The 19606-nt window shown below is 39.6% G+C and overlaps 1 protein-coding gene across 1 annotated transcript in view; it reads left to right on the top strand.

Moving 5' to 3' along the window:
- Positions 1-19606, top strand: part of RARB (retinoic acid receptor beta) — a 90610-nt gene that overhangs the window by 24778 nt on the left and 46226 nt on the right. The window lies entirely within an intron of this gene.

Genomic DNA, 19606 nt, shown 5'->3' with positions numbered 1-19606 from the left:
GATGGCTGTCCGTAGGATGCAATAATAAAGCACACCACTCAAAAGTAGAATATACCTGCAGAGAAGAAATTTTAGCTACACCTTATTCGTGTGGCAATTATTGGAGGTGTGCACACAGTGTGCACTTCCATGCATGCAAGGAAAAAGGTAGAGTGAAAAATGGGAAAGAATGATATCATAGGGCAGATGCTCTCACAGATAAATTTGTTAGCATACCCTAGTGCAATGATCTTTCTTAACAGTTAAAGAAAAGACCTATGATTTTCATCCTTTAGCTTAAAATAGATGTGTAGTGTTTAGTACAGTACTAATGCATTCTGAAAATGTGACAGGTGCTATAGCCATATAAATAAAGTTCTTAGAATAAATTAACAAAAAAATTTTGCGGGTTTATTTTCGTGAAATGGTATATTTTTCAGATAGTGTGCAGTTAGCCATTTTTACTTTATCATTTGAACCTTCAACTTCTTCCATTTTAGTGGCCTTTTTTACTTACGTAAGATATCATAGTCCTGGGTTTGTCATTAGACAAAATACTAAAGGATTGAAATCTGGTTTTCCCCCTATTTTATAACTGTTGAGACTGAATTAGTGAAAGTAACTTCTTAATCTCACCTCAATTTTAGAACCACTTTCTGGTGGTGAGGTTTTTGTTGGATGTCCTGTCTGTATTTTTTTCTTTTAGATACCCCGAAACGATCAAAATTTAACTGTTTGTTAAGAACAACTATGGAAAGAATATGCTGCAGCTGATTTCCTTAAGTAGGAAATCTCATACTCAGATGCTAACATGCAAATGCTGGTAGTGTAACTTGCTCACCCACGTTACCTCTAAGAACAGGCATAATTGCAGACTGTGGCAGAAAGGTGACATGTCCCTAAGAGTTCATTCTTTTTGAAAAATATCAAAAAATACACTGTAGGACTTCTACTGGCCTACTGCAAAGCATTTTCATAAATAATTAAAGCAAGATCTCACTTGTCAAAATACATGAGGAAATCCATCTTGTAATGTGTTAGCCATTACTGAACAAGAACAGAAATATTATCTTCACCTTTTTGCTGATTTGCAAGATGGGGTAATTCAGCACTTAACGATAGCTGATGTAAAAAGAAGAAGAAAAAAAGATTAGCTACACAAAGCCTGTCAGTCTATGAGAAATAACAAGATTCCAAAGTAGTAACTTGGCTGCTTGAGACTGGTAATATTTGAGTTTGTTGATGTTAGCTCTGCAACAGGTTGGACTAAGGTTTTTATGGAATCTCCTCCATGGATTGAACCAAATTCCTTAGCGAATGCTAGGAAATGGCAAGAACATGATGTGGCTGCTGAATCAACCACAGGTTCCTTTGGCGGACACTCAGGTGCTACATGTGCTGTTGAATGTTGTCTGAGCTGGATGTCAGCAGAGAGCAGACTGCAACACCAGAAGCCACCTCAGAAACCTGTATTGCCAGTTTCCACTCTTCCTCTGAAGAATGTTATCCTTTTCTCTTGAGCTCTTTTTGACTGTTTGGTTTATTTTTCTTTTCCTTCATCTTTTTACTTGCTTTCATACTGTCATCAGCTGTTGGTCCTGTACCTCAAGAAAACTACCACCTTGAACTTCTGATTTGTGTCCATACAGGCTTCTGCCTGTTCTCAAGTCTGCTTTCCTCCTCTGTTCTCAATATCAGTACTTCATGCACCTCTTTTCTTTATAGCCTTCTTTGTACATAAATTAGACAGTTGCTTTGCAAGTTTCAGTGAGCACTGAGCACTGCTGTTTGAGGAAGCCTTCTCTCCTGTGGATCTCTGCCTTTCAGTTGATTAACCTAAGTTTATTGGAGAGCCTGTGCTTCACTGAAGGCTTCTGCTTTGCATGGAGCAGCAACTTCATGCTCATTCTCTGTTAAATCAAGGGAGCAATAATAATAAGGAAGAATTTGTGTTACAGCCTTTTGTGTAGTTAGGAAACTCAAATTCATTACCCCTTTACCTTGAAGACACATTTCCATGCAATTTGAAAGAGCTGTTTTCTTCAAGATTTGTCACTGTAGCTGACCAGCATATTCAGAAGCTGTTGGGATGGGGAGAGGCAATCTCATTCCATAAGAAGCTAAACTAAAATATTTAACCAATCCCTTTCTTTCTCTTTTCATCTGACTGTGTTGCAATTTTCTCCTTTTTCACTTCTATTTTCCCTTCTTCTTTCTTCATCAAATTTGCAATCTTCATTCTGTGATGTTAAATCTTAAATTCACTCATTTTTTTCTCCTGCATTTTCACCTTCCGCTGTTCTTAGGTTCTTTTCTCAAGTCTTTTTCTTTTTTCCTTTCTGACTCATTTACCTTTCACTTTGAACTCCTGGCAGTCTTGTTTCCCAAGGGAAACACAAATGGAAAACTCTGCTCACATCATATTTACCTAATTAGGACCCTGATATTTTGTTTCCCTGTGCCGGCCTTTACATTTGTTTTCTTCTAGTTTTCTCTCTGTTTCTGTCTCTTTTGCCTTTCACCTTTGAGCTCCAGTGAAGCTGCTGCCACAGCGATCATTATTAGTTGTCATCTAATGCAAGGAACAGTTTTCTGTCCACCAGGTTTTGGGTTGATGGCTGCCTTTGATTCATCAGGCTTTCTTTTTCCTGTCTTTCAGGGCTCTTTCCCTGCTGACTTTTCAATGTCTCTTTAAATGGCTCTTTATCCACTTCCTGATGCCATTCCCCAAGGTTCAGTTCTTTGGTTTTCTATTTAGAAAAGCATTGTTTACTGACCTCTTTTTGTGGTAGACCAATGGGGGATGTCATGGCAATATTCTGCTTATAACAGGTATATTTTTAATTGAGACCTTCCAGCCAGGAGCCCTTGGAGAGCTGTGGATGGTGACTATGACCTTGTGATGTTCAATTTGGGAAACACTGTGCTGTAAATTTTATCTTCCCTCAGCTACCACCAACTCTTGGATAATTTCCAAAGTACTCCTCTCTCTGACTTCTCTTCCCCCATCTTTCCCTGGTGTGTCATCTTGCTCACCTCTCTGCTACCTTGGACACATAGTTCAGGAAGACAGAACTTTCCGCCCTCTCTTTGTGTCATCACCAACTATAATGTCAGTTCTTTCAGACATCTTGCCATGATGACATCATTTCTGATCTGTAGTATTCTCTTTTACCTGATCTGTTTTCATTTTTCCTCCAGAATCTGAGAATCTGGCTTTAGCTGTCTTAATTGTCAAACCATTGCTGTGGTCTTCTCACATGGGATTGGTGCCTTCTCCTGTCCTTTCTTCCTCTTTTCCCACTCACTGTCATCCTTGATTCTTATTTTTCCAGGTATCTCAGAACAATCTCCTAACCTGCTTTGTCAAATACTTTAGTGACCTTGCTGTCTTATTCATTACTGAAGTCTTCAGTACTGTGCTGTAATAGGAAGACTGTTCTGTGGCTTGTGTTGATATATTAATCATTTAAGGTTTTTTGAGTATGGAGTATTTCATAAAAGGCACTTGTCAACCACAGTGAGAATTTCAAAGTAGTTAAAAAATCCCAAAAACATGCTTTTGTGTTTATTTCTGGGTTTTACACAAAACACAGAAGTGTGTGTGCCTCATACCTGGTGATAGGCTTTCTGTATGTGTTTGAGTTTCAAAATCAAACTGATCTTCACAGTGTACTTGTATTTTGTAAGAAAAATTCCATAGACATTCCATCTTTTTATGTGTAAAAGAGTACATTGACAATATTCAGCTTATTTACAGTTTTTCCATTTTGTAAACAGCATGGCATCTCAGAGGTGGGTTTTGCAATCTACTTATGTTGTTTCATGACCTCACTTACAGACTTCTGAGATTTTTCTGTTTTTTCCCCCCAGTCTCTGGGTGTTGCTAGACAGCAGGCAAACAAATCCCATTGAAAATGAGCAATTTAGATTTATCCAGCTGGTGCAAGTGGTTATAGGGCTGACTCTCACCAAACACTCAGCTCTTTGGTCCTGACTTCAGTCGTTGTTGTGGCCGGGTTTGCAGAAAGGGGGACTGAGAGTAGTGGGCTGGATTCCCCACACAATGCCATCATTGTGTGGGTGAGGAGGAGAAGCTGGTGTTCTGGCAGCTTCAGCTGTCTCTGAAAGCCTTGTCTCTTGTTCTGGGCATTTAAAAGACGGCATTCCTCTGCTGACAGTCCTGCCTGGATTACTGGCTTGAATTCGGTAGGCAGCAAAGATGCCTAGAGCAGTTTCATGGGAGAAGACAGCGCAGCATATAAGAGGGTAGGTTCACGGTCCAGCAGTTTTGTCTGAATGATGAAGATGCCTCTCTGCCTGTTATTGATGCTAACAGACAAAAATGTAGATAAATCTGCTTCAATACTGAGTGATCCCAAGTTGCCCTTTATCATAAAATAAGGATAGCTTTCCTTCCATCAGAGTTTTCATATAGAATCACATCTAATGTGGGATCATTAAATTAAAAGGGTAGCCTCATTTAATACATTCTCAAGGGTCTTCAGCTCTGAAAATATGTCTGTTTGTTTGACATATTCTTGACTGAAATATATGTTTTTATTGTGGAAAAGACTTGAAGCAGTATGAAAAAATAGGCTTTGATATAAACCTTGACATTCAGGTCTGTAATTCTGTAAGACTGACTCCCCATAAAAGGCAAAATACACACAGAGGAAAAAAATAGAGAAAATTAAACCGTTTTTGCTTCATTTAAATTTGTTGTTAAGCTTAAGATGTTAAGCTTAGGAGAAAAGCTGTCATTTTGTTACAGTTTTAACTTAATCACTTACAGATGCAGCGCAGGGCAGTCCCACCACTCCAGGCCCAAAATTACTTGCCTAACTTTGAAGGCTGGGCTTTCTGCAGTCTATTAAGAGAGAGTGAGAAGCTCTTCTGATTGCTGATTCAAAGCATCTAAACCAGATCTGCTCTGGGTCACCCCCTAGAACAGCTTGTCCCCATGAGCCTTTGGGTTAGGCACCCAAGCACAACTGTGTTAATGTTCTCTGATACAAAGTTCCCTATGATTATGTCCCTCTGGAGGCTGAGGGGCTTGGGGTTTCCCTGTTGCAGGCCATGAATCCTTGATCAGCATTGGTACAACAACTGGTTTACAAAATGCTGCACAGAGAGAGAAAGAGAGAGAGGAAGGAACTGGGTTTCATTTTATTTGTTTGTTTGAAATTTGATGGCAAGAGTGTTATTTCCACCCTAAATGATATCATGATTCTATGATATTATGCTTTGGTCTGCGAGAAATGTTGCTGAGAGAACCTAAAATATTTTATGGATTGTTATAGAAAAGTTCCCTTTATGGAACAGTGTCCTTTGGGACAGATGCCTTTTCCTTTTAATAATGTCTCTTACATCATGTGAGAACAGATTTGCATTTTCTTGGGCAGTTCTGGGATTGTGGAGGGATCTTAAGCAGCAGTTCTTTTTGATAACACCACTCTTGCACATGTTACCTTCTAGCTATAATATAATTATGTTTAAGCCTATATTTATGCCTCTTTATGGGGAATTAAGGATCCAGACATAGAATTTTCTCAGCTATTTAGCAGTAAAAAATAAAAGCACACTTCATAAAGCTAGCTAACTAACATTCCATGTATTTATTTGGTTTTGTTTTCTTGGCATGTTTTAATCACCTGCAACTGAAACAGAAAATAAGAAATGTAAACTTGAAAATATATGCACAGTATGATTTGTATCGGGGAAAGAAGTAACATTGTTTGCAGCAATGCAATGGGAAAAGCTTCTGTTGATTCAAAGAAAAATATAGATCAGCTTGAATGATCAAGCTGTATTCGTCTCCATTTAGGTTGTGTTAGCGACAGTGCCAGCAGTAGAGATGCGTGCTGTCATCCATGCACAGCTATGAAAAATTCCTCAAATCACAGAAAATTGCTCCTAGTTTCAGTTAAATCAACAATACTTTTTAGAAGGTGAAAAATGTATTTCAAAATACATTTCTGCATACTATTAATATAATCTGATCTTAAACTGTAAGCACTTTGTAGCATAGCAACATTCCAAGCCATTCATTTGCAGAAAGCAGTGCCATATGCAGACAGACACTAAATGAGCTGCAACTGCTTTAAATGTAGTACTGAAACCCTGGAAATTTTAATCATTTTGTGCTATCAGAGGAGACCTGATTGTTTTAATGCCATCCTTGAAATTTTAGCTTTTCAGATTACAAACCCAAGAAGGTCAGGTGCCCCGTGAAAAAGATGGTATCTATTTCAGTAAATTCTTAATTCTTTTTGGTTTTGATTTTGTTTCTTTGTTTGGAAGATAAAAGTTTTGACAGATCCTGAATTCATTTTAAAAGATGGGAAGCCTGTATTAGTTGGAAGCACTCTGAGAACAAGCAAACATGATGAAATAGGTGGGATTGGGAACAAAAAAGTTTCTTTACCAGGTTTATTAAAATCTCTGTCTGGGTTGTGTGAATGCCATAAACAAAGAAATAAAATTACTTCCTTACCACAACAGGTAGCAAAAATGTAAATTGTGTTGTGTGCCAAATGCCAAATATGCTTTCCAGTTTTTTGCACCCAGGTTGTGGGTTATAGCTCAGCTGCCCCCCTGTGCTGGGCTTCTGGGAGCAGAGATGGACAAAGAGCAGCGGTGTCTCCATGAGGGTACAGCACCTACATCCACAGCTAATCTTCCCCTTACCCTGCCCCTTGTCATAAACCAGGGGTTCATCTTAAACTGTGAGAATAGTTGTTTTTTTACTAATTACTGTAATTTTTTCTGGCAACCATGCTGATGCTATGAAAGCACAGAGATTACCCCAAACTGACTTTCTAACTGTGCTAACACCCCTGCTTCACTTCTTTATGAGCATAAGGGCTAATGTCCTGTGGAAACAGGAACTGGAAACTACTCTCTTATTTTCCATGAACTGTCACATAACAATGTATAATTGTTTGGCTTAAATCTTGCACTCCATTCTCTCATAAAATTCCTGATACCATCAGTGAAGGCTGTCTCAAAACAGAACAGCAATGTCTGACTCTTGAGCTCTGGTGTGTTTGTGACCAGCCACATTTTGGGGCACAGCTTTGCAGTGATGTGTACCTGGAATGTTTCTGGTAGCAAGTGGTGTTCCTCCTGCAGGCAGTCATCTCCTGTGGACAGTTTGTGTACAACTGTCCCATTTCAGAGGCCAGAAGGAGATACCTAAGGTAGATGTGGACTTTCCCATTGTATGCCAGCAAGCCATAGTGCCCATGACTGTTTGCAAGAGCATTTCCTAATATAAATGTAGCCTTCATGCCTGCTGACCTTGCACATCTTTTCAGAATCTTTGGGCACTAACTAGTCCATAACAATTACGTTTTTATCGTTGTTGTTGTTATTAACAAACTAAAATTGTTGTCTTCCTCTTTTGGCAGTGTCCATGCCTTTCCCTGTTTTGGAATATTCACTGTAAAAATAAGAAACTTCAAATTTATATGTGTATGTACATGTTGTTGCTGGAATTGAATCATATTTTCTCTCCCCACAATGGATGGTAAAGAGTCCTTGTAGATGTAGTTGTAACATTTCCATCCAGCTTTCACCTGCCCATAGCTGATATGGCTTATTAGCAAATGGCTGAGGGAGCTCTGGCTCACACTGGATCAGTAATGTGTGTGTGGTTTGCAACACCTTCAGCAGAATTAAGTACATTATATCCACGTGTAAAAGTTCTGTCTATGCAAATCACACCGTGAGGTATGACCAGAGACGCCAGAAGAGGTGGGCTGCAATTCAGGCTAGCACACTTCCCTGCTGAGAAGTTCCCTGCTTTGCATGCAGGGAATGTGGAGTGTGTTTTTATTTTCCTGTCACTAGGTTCTAATGGGTTTTACTTTTTCAATTTTCTTCACTAGAAAGAGGGAAAAACCTTTTATTTTGTTCTCATCTTGTCAATCAATTTCATACCTCTCCATTAGTTTAAGGACCACATGTGGCCTTTAATTATAGTTGTAGAGTACAGGCTGTTCTGTGCACACTCCACAAATTGTACAAGTGTAGGAAAAAATGCAGCTTTCCACCGTATTTAACACAATATTTTGTAATATGGTCTTTAAAAGTATTGTTTACAGATGTAATCCAGCAAATAAGAAAATAGGGATATCAGTACAAACATCTCAGAAATTAAATACTGTGACATTTTCTGATAACAGTACTAGCCTATTTTTTTTATACTATGCCATATTTATGAAATTACAAATGTGTAAAATTACAATGAACTAACTTTTATTTTCTAACTGTGGAACTTTAAAAAATCTGGTTAATGAAAGGTTGATAGAGAATTATATACAATTGATTTGTTGGATGTAGATTTAGGATAGCTTGCTGCACCCCATAAGAAAGTGCACTGTTTTTCCTGCTGGAAAAAAGAATAGAATAGCTTGCCAAGAGTAGTTCTGGCTGAGTGTGATTTTGGTGGTGGTGAGATGGTTGAGGTCACTGCTGTTCTTGCTTTAGTCATCTTTTCAAATTGCAGTTTGATTTTTTCGTAGCAAGTACTTAGAGACTTTCTGATTTGCACATCTTTGAGAAGTAAATCCAAAATTAAAGGGTTTCATAATGGTAGAAAATGGAATAAATAATTGTCTAATTCTGTTCACACTTATTTATTAAATAGATATTCAGGGGCTCTTTGTTTGCTACAATTTTGGAATTTACTTTGAATTATACACCTATCTATATTTTCTGGTTATTGTGAACCATCACCCAGTTTGTAAATGGTCAGCTTCCCAATTTTCAGAAATACTTTGGCCGTGGAAAGTAGCCTTCCATTTCCATCTGCACTTGCTGACTGACCTGATAATGGAAACAGAGGTTCTTTCTAATCCCGAATGAAGTGTTCCTTTGAGAAAATTTCATAGAGGGGTATTTGCTTTAGATTCTTCTGGAAATGGAGAGCAATTGAATTTGCACCATGGGTCCCGGTGCTGGTCTTCAGATTTGTGGAGCTGGTCTTTGTCTGTGCTATAGCAGAAAAGACAACTGGATGTAATTTTCCAAGATTCAGTATTTCCAATGAAGTCAGCTTTAGGGATTCTTTATCCAATTTGTTTATAATATACATTCTTCTTTTTCTTCACCCTGTAAAACAAAACAAATGCCTTACTAAAAAAATTCTTTCACTTTTGAGTACCCGTTCAAAAGAGCAGAAAATGCCAAAATTGAGGTTACAGCCTATCTTTCTTTCTTTGTATCGAGATTGTACTGTAGTCTTGAGATATGGGTACCTTGTCTTCTGAGAATCATGTAAATTATATACATGTTGTATCCTTCTTCGTTATTATTCTTATTAACTGTCCACAGACTTGGAGCCCTTGTGATAAATATATATGCAAATTCATTCTTATTATTTCAGAGGAACTTCCCGTATACAGGGGACGCCTTTAGGCATGATACTTGTGCATCTCAGTACTCCTGTTATGAAAACTTGTAGTGTTAAAGAAGTCATGCACCCAATTCTGCAATTGGTACTTTTGGTATGTTGGCATGGAAACTGTTAAAGTGGTGTGCTTCTGCAGCTGGTTTGCCAAATATTCAAAATCCCTACTCATAAATTGTTCTTCCTTTTGATAATAAGCAGAAGCCCCCACAATTTCCACAGCTCAACTCGGGATACAGCTGAGAAGTAGAAAAACATTTTTGTATATAAAGCTCCTTAAGATTTCATGAGGCCATGCTTAAAATTTCTCATTTAATATATTTCAGTGGGAAAAGTTACTATGCAATAAAAAGCAGATCATAATGCAGTATTTTAGAGGGGAAAAGTATATTGTTTCTGGATTCCCTGTCTAGAATAATGGGTGCATAAATTATAAGGTGAGACACAGTTACAACTAGTGCCAAAAATGTAGATTTGGTTGGCTGTAAATGCAGTCAGTGATTTCACTCCAGCTATTCAGCCGCCAGAGGGGAGAGCCAGCAGCCCCCAGCCAGTGCACGTGAGCAGGGTCTGTCATTGCCTGGTGTCAGGCAAACTGATCAAATGCTTATGAAGCAAGTTTGTTCTCATTTTAGAGTCTCTTTAAAAGCGACAATTTAATGGGACCCATTACTGTCAGCTGTGGCCAGTTCCCTCTCCCTTCTCCCAGGCGCTTAACAGGGAAAGCAGAGATTTATGGCTGTGGTGTAACCACTCCAGTGGGCTACTGTTCACTCCTCCTGCAAGTCCTTGCTGGCTGCTCTCCAGATGAATCTTCCAAACAGGAGAGAGGTCTTCCCTGTCTCTGGAGTGCTTGCCTTGCTTGGAGCCCTGTGCACCTGTGATAAATATATATGCAAATTATTAGGTCCTCATTTTAGTGTGTGCTGTGATCCTTACATGCTTTCCGCTGGTCCAAAACAGTGGCAGTTCTCCAGACTTAGCAGTATTTAAGCAGAGCATATAAGAGAGAGAGTTCTGCAACCCATCATTTTTTTTAATGAATGAGCACAACCATTTTTTACTTCTTTTTTTTTTTTTTTTTTAACCAAAGGATCAAGGCATTTCAGAGATGCTGCTGCAAATGATCTTGCCCAGTCCACATTTGTTGATACTAATGCACAAATACACAGCGGTTGTTACATGTACAGAAACAAAAGTGAAAACTGCATATTTTTATTTAAAGGAAAGAAAAGGGAGTGTTAGATGAACAGAAGAGATGTAAGCACAGCATCCAGGAACCAAATGGATGAACTAACTAAAAAACAATCTTTCATCTCACCCTAAATCCATGTGATTTTTGTAAACTGAAAGAATGATCGTCTTGTGATTCTGTGAGCTCTGTGCTTGAATCTGGCCATTGATTGAAGTCTGGCAGGGGAGGGAGAAAACAGGAAAACATCTTGCTAAGATTTTCCTGTGTTAGATTAATCAGCTCCAGTTCATTCACTCATCTCTGAAAGGTCATGTTTTCTCATCATCAAAGTTGCCCAGTCTGAGACTCTCCCTTGATTCCCTACAGCTTGGCTGAATGATCCACTGGGCAAGGCGGATTCAGCACAGCCTTTGTCCTGCGATGCTTTTTCAGCATCTCACTGGGATTTGTGTTGGGGTTTGCAGCAAGATGCATCTCTCTGATTAGTGTTACTCTGAAAGTCTTTATTGCTTGGAGGAGCTAGACAGTTGATTCCTCTGTCTCTGTTTCTTCAGTTCCTAATCCCTTGCAATGACACAGACTGCATTTCATCCACCTTTCTCAGCCTGCTTTCCCATGTTGTCCAGAACGTTTTGACCGTGGGTGCTCTGACTGTGTATGGAAACTGGGCAGGGGGATATGGCCACTATCTCACTCTTAAAAATGGTGGGTTTTCCAAGCTGGTCCAGCTCCAACTCATCCCTCTGCTGTCGCCTTTGGTAATGAATTTCAGCTGCAGTGTGGAAAGGTAATTTTCCTTGACTACTGCCAGTACTAGAGAGCCAGACTTGCATATTTCTGGGTGTTTACTTGAACTCTGTTTTCTAGTCTCCAGGCATCCAAGTTTCACTAAACTCTAGGCTTTAGAGGATTTTAGTGCATAGTTCGATATTAGCAGAGTTTCTTTGTTGCTGAACGCAGGGGAATGAGAGTGCAGCACAAAGTAGTAAGTACAAGATATTACTTGCCAGATTTCAAGAGATCTGGTGCAACATATTTGTTTAGATGTCAACTGTCAAAACTAAGAGCAAAAAAAAAATTACGGGGAGATAGTGAACGTGTGTTGATGAGTCATTCAGATAGATGCCTGAAAACTGTACCAGGAAGCATAATGCTCAAGACATCTGGTTTATTTTGGCGTGTTTATGTCCATGTTATTTCATCTGAGTATTTTTAAGTTGCTTTCTGCATTGTTTTCATATGTCATTTCATCCCTCCTCAGAAACTTCTTTGCTGCGGATCGGGCATGTTTTAAAACTCCTCCCAGGTTAGACAAAGAGAATAGAAACATTCTGGGCGTTGAAGGTAAGTAGGGGCCAGCTCTTTGCCAGCACCCACAGGCACCCACCCAGCCAGCCAGGCTCAGGCTGGGCTGCTGCACTGGCTCCAGGTCAGCTGGGGCGAGAGCAGGGAACAGCTGGCTGTGCACGCAAACTGTGCAGATCTCTGCTAGCGTGAGGGGAATTGCTCCTCAGCCAGCTTGCAGGCATATATAAATATTTGTGGCATAGTTTGCATTATTATTTCAGCTGAGCTCTAAACATTCGGTGGCTGATAGCGGGAAAGAAACTAGTGCCGCTATAAATTTCAGATGGTGCAGGAGTGCAGGGATTTTTGTATCGGCTGACAATTGAATAAAGTCCCTGTGCCTCTTTTGATAAATAACTCTGCTGCCAAATATGTGCGGGAACTCTGCAAGCCTTTGTGGGGAAGGCTGGGAGGGGAATAGGAGGAGGACACAAAGCCTGCCTGTGCAGGGAATTTCCTTGGAGCGCACACACACATACACCTTCTTTCTCCTGTGTAGGGTTGTGTTTGAGCTTGCCCTTTCCTCTTCATGTTTTCATCTCTACCAAGCAGCTAAATGGAGAGGTTAATTTGAGCGACTGCTACAAAGTACTTGCAGCATGGTAATTGCATAGCTAACATGAGTCTTTTCCTTGTCCTGCCTGCTGCAGGAATCTGCATGTCACTGCAGGGGCATAGCTTGGTGGAGATTTTTTGTTTGTTTTTACTAGGAGGTCCACTACTTTGTTAGAGTAGCTGTTGTTTAATGTCTTTCCATTGTAGGTCTGTGCAAAAAAAAAAAAAAAACAACAAAAAACGAACAACCTATGTGTGTCCTAGTATAATTGTGACATTGTCCATGGAAGATGGTGCCCCCGCTCCAGCCATCTGAAAACCCAGTGGATAAAAAGAAAGACACAAATTATGATTGTAAACTAAAATCAGTCATACAATTGAGGGATAACAATTTGAAAAGTCTTCTGTGATACTGTGCTTCCATGCAGGAGGGCAACTACATAAATGGTTTGGAAAAGTGTCATTCTTTACGAAGAAATACTGCGCTTAATTAATTCTTGCTCCTGGGAGGTCAACCTGGGGCACTCATTATTGTCTTAATTGGTGGTATAAATCCTGAGGCACTGGAGAGGAAGAGAGGAAAAAAACGATGAGCAGTTAGCAACATACAGCTTTTGGATAAGTGCTAGCCAGTTGTACAACCATCCTAGTGACATTTTATGGTTTTATTGGGTTATAGGTCTGATCTTTCACAAATTAGGTTAAAGGGAATTGATTTGCATAAACAAAAATATAAAACAACAATAAAATGCAATAATTCATTCCTGAGTTCTCCATTAAACTGTGTGAAATAACTCAGAAAAGCACTTCTTTGATCTCCTGTTATTTGTATTAAATTATATTCATTACTCTTCCCATCTGGAGTTTCATAGCAGGCCAAAAATCATCCTACAGACACGACTGAAAGGAAGTTAACTGTAACTTTTTAATTATATGCATTCCATCTCCTTTTTTTCCTTAATTTGAAAAAAGCAGATGGAAGCGCATACCAGCGCCTTCCTCTCTGTTTAAATCACTGAAGTGGAGAAGCAGAAAATCTCAGCCGTTCTTTCCCCTCACATATTGTTTCAAGGTGATGACTGTTCTGTCTGGAGACTTTGACATGTTTGCTAAAAAGGTCAGGAGTTCAGTGAAAATCGAAATTGTGGAAAAATACGTGCGTAGTCCTAGGGATGCCGTGGTACCCTCGCTGGAAGAATCTGGTTGTTGCAGATTTGCACTTGATGGAATGCATCTCCCCTGTTTTGTTGGTAGCTGCCTCCCTGGCCAGCTGGCCAGCAGAAGTGTTTCAAACTCCCCAGGAAAAAAAAAAAAAGTAGTCAATGTTTTGATGGTTTATAGAATGTTTTTCACATTAAACCAAGGTTTATGGAATCAGAATATGTCTTGGTAAGGGGCACAATAAAAAATGGTCGTTTTTCCAGTCTCCCCAGGGCCTAATGGCTAATTGGCGTTACTAGCTCCATGAACAGTTTTCTTCAAGCTCTGTCATAGAATTTTTTGGTTTTTTTTTGGTTTGGTTTTTTTTTTTTTTTTTTTTTTTTTTGTTCTGTGAAGTCCATAAGACCTTTTACACCTAAGAAACTATTAAGATTTATCAAACATGGCTTGCTCTCTCTTTTTGTAGGTTTTTTGTAGTTGCAGACAAGTATCCCCGCTGTGGTAGCTTAGAGAAGAGCAACATGTTCCTCATCTGCTCATCAATGTCCTTTGGGCCCTTTTCTTTTTTTAAGAAATGAGAAAACTCTGAGATATTTCCAACTTTTCCATTTGTGTAACAACAGTGAAAAGATAATAGACCTTTTTTTGCCCATAGTGGATTGCTCTTAAATCCAGAGGTCTGTATTTCCATATGCAAGATGTGGGATGACAGCGGCTTATTCTTATTGAATTTTGAGTTCTGTTGATTAAAAAGATTGAAATTCACTGCCTCACTAGTTTCAAGAGCAAATTTAGGTTTCTTTGGCCATGGAATCTTAGAGCTGCTCTTCATCTGCAGAATAAATGGCTAGACAAACAGAAGTGGGGATGGCAAACTGGAAATACCAGCAATGACAGACAAAGCCAGAGCCCTTCCCAGGGCGGGCTGGTGCTGAGTTCCTCCATCACTGGCTGGCTGGCATTTCTAGGTGCTCTCTACCAGCTATTGAAATTTGTTTTTGCAAAGACCTTCCTGTCCTGCCCTGACATACATCATCAGCACAATTTCCCTACTTTCTGGCAGTGAGCCTTTTTTTACTTATTGTTGTAGCTGCTTCCATTTTGTGCCAGCAGTAGTTTCCAGCCACAATGTCAGACAATTAATTTGTTTATTCTGCAAGCCGTGACTTCCAAAGTGTGATAGACAGTGCAGACATCCTGGAAAAGTGCTGTGCAACTGGGAATAAGCTCATTTGATCTTCCTTTTAGATAGCTGCTTTGGTAGTTTTCATTACTTGTGGGGTCTCCTATTCTGGCTGCAGCCATTTTGCAGTGTGTTTTGTCTGTATGGTATCACTGAACAGCATATGCTGGGTTGTAGATCTTTTGTAAGCCTTTCTATGCAACCCCAGTTTTGGGTTTGCATGTTACCTAGGCCTCCCAAAATAAATATTCCTGATTAACAACTAAAAATTGCATGTCTTTGCCCCAGCTTGACTGTTGAGCCTACCAGGATTTGGTGAGGCAGGAGTTTTTTGTTCCCTGACTGCTGCCACTAGTTGTTAAAAATACTGCAAACTACATTTAGTTCATGCATGCACCTGAGCAATTCCCTGGTCACAGAAAAAAACAGTTTTGTGCAGATCCCATCACTGAGAGATACCTTAACTGTCTGTTGATACTCCAGAGAGAACAGGAATGGGAGCTTAACCTTCTCTAAATATATTTTACAGGGTTAGCAAGGATACAGGGTAACTTAAATTATTAAAATAAAGAGCTTGAAAAGAAGCCATACATCACAAATATTTCTTTTGTAAAAAGTGCACATATTTGCCCAGCCCCTATTTCAGAATAAAACTAAGTGCAGAGGTCTCAGGTGTGTGGTGGGCTGGATTTTCTTTATAGCTGCTACTGGTATTTATCTTTCCTCTCAGAGCCCAGTCAGAGTTTATAAATGACTGATAAACTGTACCATGGAAAAGTCCTTCCTACTCCTTTGTTTTTTTTTACCATAAAGTAGCAATATGCTTCACTCAGAAGCTTATTTTGCAAATTTACCAAAGAATGGCCTCTAAATCTGCAGGAGTCATAGCTGGCTGCCTGTATTTGGGGGTAATCAAAGCTGAACCAGATGAACTGAGCAGGCTGTTCAAACAGATTGAGCTTGCAATAGCCCTTCTCTGCTGATTACCCTGTCCCTGGCTTGCAGTGTGAGTTTTCAGCTTGCAAGCCCCCTGTGCCTGCAAATAAGACTTGGCATGCCCTGTGTTGGCAAAATATTTTTAAGATGTTGTTATCAAATGATCCATCTCTTCATGCATGTGCGTAACTTGATCACTGAATCATCTGCCCTGCCAAAATCAACTGGACAGAGAAGGAGAGGGAGTTGTATAGATTCCCTATCGAATATGTCAGGGTAGCAGTTCATGCTAACAAATCCTTAAGACTTCATAAGTTTAAACACTTAACTTTGTCTTGAAGGCTCATCCTTAATGAGGTCCTTTGTATTCAGACAGCCAGTGGCAGAACAGCATTCAAAATATTACTGAAAAAGTTAGTATTCTCTGTGTGCACTCTGTTCTTTACTGAGCTCTCAAAGTTTGACTGATTCACAGGCAACTGCTGCAAAAATAAGTGGTGAATGGGATGAGGTGGTTTCTTCAGTGTTGAGTTGAGGTTGGATTGATTAAATAGATTATTTACTTCTGTGCAATAGACCTAGGAAACCAGGTTTGTTTGCTGCTGGATACATACGGTTTCACATATCACTCTCTGCTTTCAGTGCAGCAGGTAAGATATCAACACAATTAAAAGTGAAAAATAATCTGTCTGCTCTGCCACTGGTGGATGCTCAGGGAACACACGCTGATACAATAGATTTCTGAATAATTTATGCTCAGCATTTTTTCCTTGCACTCGGTAAATGAGGATGCCTAATGTGGCATGGTCAGGGTGATACTCTATCTGTCATCCATTAAGATAACAAGATTGGTGGGCCTGGGAGGAACGTGGCATGATACACAGAAAAGATGAGATTAAAAATTGAAGTGTTGGTCTAAAATGTTCTCTGTAAAGGATGCTGATAAAAGCGGCTCAGAAAAACAGTAGAGAAACAGAATTAATTCAAAAGTGTGATTTCCACAAAGCTTTGTCTTCTCTAAAATAAAAACACAAGATACACGTTCCTTTCAAAAGTTCTGGATAAAAGGAATATTGGAGTAAATCACTGTTCCTAAAAGGCCTTCAGTAGCTTCTGCTCCTTTAAATTCAAGTACTTTGTAGGTGCTATCAAAAACAGTTATGTATGACAGTAATGCTTTATGTTTCACAGAATGGGATTTTTTTTATATTCATAAGGCTTTTTAAATTACAAAGAAAAAATCATTTGTGATTGTTTTTGGCACTGGAGTGTCTCATCTCTCATCACAGGGTGTTAATTTGGACAGGGTGCTAAAATATTTGCATTAAAAATGGCTCATGTAAATATTCAGCCAAACAGATTCATTTCAAGGTGACTGAATTATAGTTGCTAGTATATTGTTTTCCAAGAGCCAATAGGCACAAGTAGTTGATTAATTTATAAGCAGTGGTGGTTTTCAATCTCTGAAGTTTCTGACAACTACTTAACATCAAGTCACATTTGGATTTTCTTGGTTTTTGAAGAAACTGGGATTGTGAGATCAGATAGGAGTCATTTGACAGAAAGCACTTGAAGGAAAACTTAGACTTGCTTCAAACCGGTATTTTTAGTGAGAAGGCCACAGTTATTATACCTGTGCTATTTGGAACCCAGCCTTGAAAGGGTTTAAATGTGCTTTTCTGTTTAACTGGGCAGCATGCACCTGCTCTGCCATCTCTGTGTCCTGCACAGTTTTCTTTTGCTGCAGAGCTGCAGTTGGGGTCCAAACCCCTGCAGAGGGAAAGACAGGACACTCTTTTTTTCAGCCCAGATTCAGGAAGTATCTCTGAGCATGGTCCTGCTTGCAGTGCCATCCATAACTTGTGGCTGCACCACACCAGGCTTCTGGAAGTAGGTGAGGAAACTGAGCCCCCAATGCCCAGCAAATGGTGCCCCTCACCCAACCAGTGCCTGAGCTCCTGTCCCAGCTTGGTTTGGGGTTTGTGTGCAAAGATAATTATAATCTTAGCGCCTGTCCCGAGGAAAATTTAAAAATTGAATCTTTTTGATGATGTATTGCCGAGCTTTTAAAATGAGTTTGTCACAAATGTTACAAGAAAGGATATCCCAATGCTGACTTTGAGAAGAATACTTGTGAGCGGGCACTAATACATTGTTGAGAATCATGTCCTTAGCTTTCACCAGGACTACATTACACCTTTTTTTTCACCTGAATATTTTGTGTAAACAAGTTCATTTTTGTTTATGTTCCATGATTAAGTCCAGGAAGAAAATCAGATACAGTTGTTAAAAGGTAATTTGTCAAACAGCAGTCAAAGCTTCCAGAGTTAGTATCTTCCTCTAGATCTTTCACTCTGTGGAGGACATTGCATGGGGAGGTTAGGATGATGAGGAAACTGTCTTCATTTCAATCTGGAGATGTGCTTTTTCCAAATTTGTTCTTCTTAAGCCTTTTTTATTAGTAATGAGTTCATTAATGCTTTATACTTGCTGTCTGCAGATGGATCACATTTTTCAGCTGCACTGTGTGGTCAAGTTTGTCTGGTAAGAACTTAGGCAGTCTCCTCTGCTTTCCTTCCTGATGGGCTGTAATTAAACCCTGGCTTATAAGGATGCACACCCTGCAGCTATATATCAGAGCAACTGATCAGTAGGTTATATTTTGGTAACTGATCTGGTTATATTTTGGTACAGTTGTATTTGGAGAAGACTGTCTTTTCTTTTCCCAGTATTGGGTGACTTGTTCATTTGGGCCATTTTGTCTCTTGCCCTATCAGGCTGGTGGTAGGAGAGTAATGCCATTGGTAGCTGTAGGTGTTAAATCACCTGCAGCAGCACTGGATTAGGCTGGGTGGTTACCATAGAAGTTACTAGTTTTGGCTTGTCCTGTGTCTTTCCAGCTAGAAAGTGATGACCAAATAAGCTGTAGAGAGACAGCCCAGCTCACATTTTCTGCCGGTTGAATTAAACCAAAATAGATGCCTCACTGTTGTTGTTAGCCATATCAGCAATTACCCCAGAGCCAGGCATTGCAGGGGAATATCAAAGCAAGAAAGGAGTGAATATTGCCATAAATTTTCTTTTTGGCAAGTAAACAAACATACAAACACCATACTTGCCATTGCAACGATTCAAGCAGTGTTAATGATCAGAAGTGTAGAATATAAAATAGCAGTGTTTATTGATAACTTGAAGGGCTTTAATTATCCAGACAAATAGCTTTAAATTCTTCTTCTGGGTCCAGTAGCTTAAGGAAAAGATGTGGAGAGTTTTTATTTACCACTTTGATGGTAGTAATAAATATCTCCTAAATCAGAGGAGCTAAACTCAGGACGAGGCTTGCCTGTGCAAGAGCTGCAGAAAACTTTTGCCAGGGGTTACGTGATTAAGGAGGCATTTTTCAGTTCTGAGTGAATCTGAGGTATTTTCATAACATTAGCATCTATAGCACGTTGGTTGTGCAAGGAATTTATGACCAGCCCTTACTGCCTGCCCTACCACTCCCTGATCATATAGCCAGAAAGTCTCTCAGTCAGCTCTGAACGATGGGAGTTTTGTCTTTTGAGCTGCACACGTATCTCGGTGAGCACTTTGAGGAGAGCCAATTTTATAGCTTACCATGATTGCATCTTTAGACAAATGCATTGTGGTCACAGAGATATCGTCTGAGGCATCAAGTTTACAGCTTCCCTGTAGGGTGTAAACATGTGGCTGGGTGAAGAGTTTTAACCTCTGAAACCCTCCAACAAATATTAAATTGCTCACTATTCTTCCATAATGTTGTGATGTTGACTGAAATTTGACCCTGGTGCTTGCTGAAACCATTTTCAAAATC

This window comes from Fringilla coelebs (assembly GCF_963513975.1).
Source record: "Fringilla coelebs genome assembly, chromosome: 1".
NCBI lineage: Eukaryota > Metazoa > Chordata > Aves > Passeriformes > Fringillidae > Fringilla > Fringilla coelebs.
Note: the sequence above shows the minus strand (reverse complement) of the source record. Positions and strands in the feature narration are given on the sequence as shown.